This window comes from Osmerus mordax, chromosome 9 (assembly GCF_038355195.1).
Source record: "Osmerus mordax isolate fOsmMor3 chromosome 9, fOsmMor3.pri, whole genome shotgun sequence".
NCBI classification, from domain to species: Eukaryota; Metazoa; Chordata; class Actinopteri; order Osmeriformes; family Osmeridae; genus Osmerus; species Osmerus mordax.
The window spans coordinates 10,738,407-10,741,754 of record NC_090058.1 but is presented as its reverse complement, the minus strand read 5'-3'; positions in this window follow the sequence as shown (position 1 = coordinate 10,741,754).

The following is a 3,348-nucleotide window of genomic DNA, read 5'->3' as shown; positions in this document are numbered from 1 at the left end:
GTGTTGGTTTGTGTCTAGGCCTAGAGGGCTGTTTGGCCCATGGTGGGTGAAAGTTTAGGTTACGACCTCATGTTTAGACATAGGGTGGGCCTGGTCTGATCCCTAATCAGATAGTTAAGATCCAGGAAGTGACCGGAGTTGTTGACTGCTCGGAAGGTCTTAAAGCAGGCTTAGTCACATTACCTGTAATTCCTTCTCAGTTGGATCTCCTTACTGAGAGAGCTCCACTCCATGACTCCACAGAGCGTCACTGCCCTGCAAGTACAAATCCATAAACGACCATTGAGAAGTCTTTTCCAGCAAATAAACAGAGATGATTTAAAGAAACATAAAGAAAAAAAAACTTTGTAGTCTAAGTGATCGTAGCTCCAGAGTCATGGTGGTAATGGGTCTGGCTAACTCAAGACACATTTCCTCATCCTCCCTCCTCCTCCTTCTCCTCTTCCTCCCTCCCTCCTCCCACTCCCCCCTCCTCCTCCCTCCTCTAGCTGCTCTTCCTCTCATCCCGGGGCTGGATGACATGACACACATTTTCCACCATCGAATGCAGAATAGATAGATGACAAGGGAACAGACAGAATGGAAGTGTGAAAGGACAATCGCAAGCATTGTGCCTGCTGGTGTGTTTACTGAGACCTCGAGAGCTGCAGCTGAACATCACGCCTGTCAACGAGGTAGGGGATGGAGGGGCACGGGGGGGGGGGGGGAGAAGGTTGTATGTGTGTTAACGTGTGTGGTGTGGATTCTTCCTTTCCCCAAAACGCTATGGGAATATGACGTAATTTAAAAAACCTTTTATAAAACATCTTTGAGTGTGCGTGGGTGTGTGTGATTGTATGTGTGGTGTGGTTTTGGGTGTGTGTGTGGTTGTGGTTATATTACAGTCCCGATTTATGGATAAACTGCAGACTCAACCTGTCTGAGATCACACACAGTCTATCCCAGAGGCCCTCACGCTGTGTGGAAAAGCATCTGCCCTACACACACACACACACACATGAATAATGTTGACGAGCGGGGTGGAAGGAATTAAAGATGAGCTCCATTTTCTGAAAGCTGCAATGAACCAGTGAACTCTATTTCTCTCTCTCTCCCACACAAACACGCCTCGCACACCTCCACTTCTTCCTTCTCTCCGTCGTGTTTTTCTTCCCCCCTCCTCCCTTCAGTCGTTCTCCAGTTCCGCTGTAACCAACACCTCTCATCCCAAGCTGCCCTCCTCTCCCGGGCGCCGCCAGTGCGAAAAACGGGAAGCCCGAATCCGCCACGGGGGGGAGGGTTGGGGGTGGTGGGGGCGCACGGGTCACCATGGCAACCCCTCAAACAAGGCAGCGGTTGGCGCTGGGTTAACTGCCAAATTTGTTGCGTTGTTCCGCCGCTTTCCCCTCCCATACCTCGCTCCACCCGCAGGGAGTCCCGAGACACGGCGGGGGAGAGGAGGTGAGAAGAAAAGGGAGGGAGGGAGGACGGAGGAAAGGAGGGAGGGAAGGGATGGAAAGAGGGCACCTGGGTTTGTCTCCGAGGTCTCCAACCCACCGTGGGGCTGGTCCTGAGTCAGAACTGCCGCCATCCCTCCATGGTGTCCCTCCCAGCACGGCCCCAGATGTTAGCAGCCTGTAAAAAAGACATTTAGGACAGTGTATCTGCTATTTATTTATCACACGAGGAAGACACCACACACAAGCAATTAGCACATGCACACACATACACACACACATCCTCCTGGCTGGGAGATCCATGAGTTGCAGATTTTTAACCACAAAATGAGTAACCCCCACTCTGAGGCCTATTAGTCAGAGCCACGCCATTAATTAGAGCTTTCTCTAACGACTGACTGGAGTTCACCCAGGGAGACTACTGCTGTCATTGACTCTGGTCCAATTTCTGATATGAGTAGTCCACCTATGTTGGGATATTTGGACAATTCAAAAATAGCACTGGATGAACTATTTGTGGTCCTTGTGGGTAGTGTTGACAACAGAACAACAAATATTTACAGAAGCCTTGCTCAGAGAGAGAGAGAGAGAGAGAGAGAGAGAGAGAGAGAGAGAGAGAGAGAGAGAGAGAGAGAGAAAGAGAGAGAGAGAGAGAGAGAGAGAGAGAGAGAGAGAGAGAAAGAGAGAGAGAGAGAGAGAGAGAGAGAGAGAGAGAGAGAGAGACAGAGAGAGAGAGAGAAAGAAAAGCAAAAGAAAAGGAGAAGGAGAGTGGGAGACAAAGACACGACAAATAGAAAAAGAGGTTTAATTGAGAAAGGGAGAGAAAAAAACCCTCTCAGTAACAGTGTTTGCGCAGTTCCTTCCGTCCTCCATTATGTGTAACTCCACGCATTCTGGAGGCTTGAGGAACACTTCCAGCCTCAGCCCTTGTTATTATTGCTGCATCTGCTGAAAACCAAACAGAGGCGGGTGGTCACCTTTCATCGTGGAATGATGGGAATGGGTTCTGTAAGGTGAAACCACACAACCGCTTGCAGGGTGTGACATCATCGCTTTTAAACTCATTTGCTGTACGTTGGCCAGGGGTGACAGGAACCATCTGGGGTGCTTGGAGGGGACTCAGGACAGCCTGCAGGGGCTGGGTGGGGGCTAATTGAGGGTGGAGTGGGCGGTGTGTGTGTGTGGGGGGGGGGGGGGGGGTGATTCCACTCCTATTCACATGCCTGGGTTTTTAGTTTGAGATCTTTTTGTTTTATTTTTAGGGATGTGTGTTTCATGACAAGTCGCACTTATCGCCGCCCTGAGGGCGGTGCTGAAGGACGATGTGAAGGAGCGTCTGATGTGGGTTCAACCAGAGACGAGCTAAAGTCACCGAGCACTGATCCATCCTCACACACTCCATCGCCTTCTGCCTCGCCCACTGAAGCCATGTTCTAAAATACCCACACTCGCGCTCAAACACACACACACACCCCTACCACAACAAACCTTCTTTTACAGAACACTCACCCACATTCACCCTCAGACACATACACACACACAAACAGACACACAAAAACACCCACATACACACAAACTGCTGCCCACCTCACCAGCCCCAGTCTATTTCAATCTGTTCTCCAGTGTTCCAGAAGCCACAGGACTCGCCACACAGAGAGCCATGTTGTGCTAGCCAGCGCTGGGCCAGGACACTCAGGCAGGGCAGGGGAAGAAGGATGAAGGAACGCTATCTCCCAGCTGTATGCCGAGGACGGAGAGGTCTCTCAGCATAAATTTCACTGATATCACCTCCATCAGAGGGCCATAAAGCTGATTTATTATAAATACAGCTCTCGTGTGTTTACTGTGCGCATTCTTGGGCCTGCAACATCTTTCAAAGTGAGCACTTGCAGGTGCTCATGCTCGGTCTCTG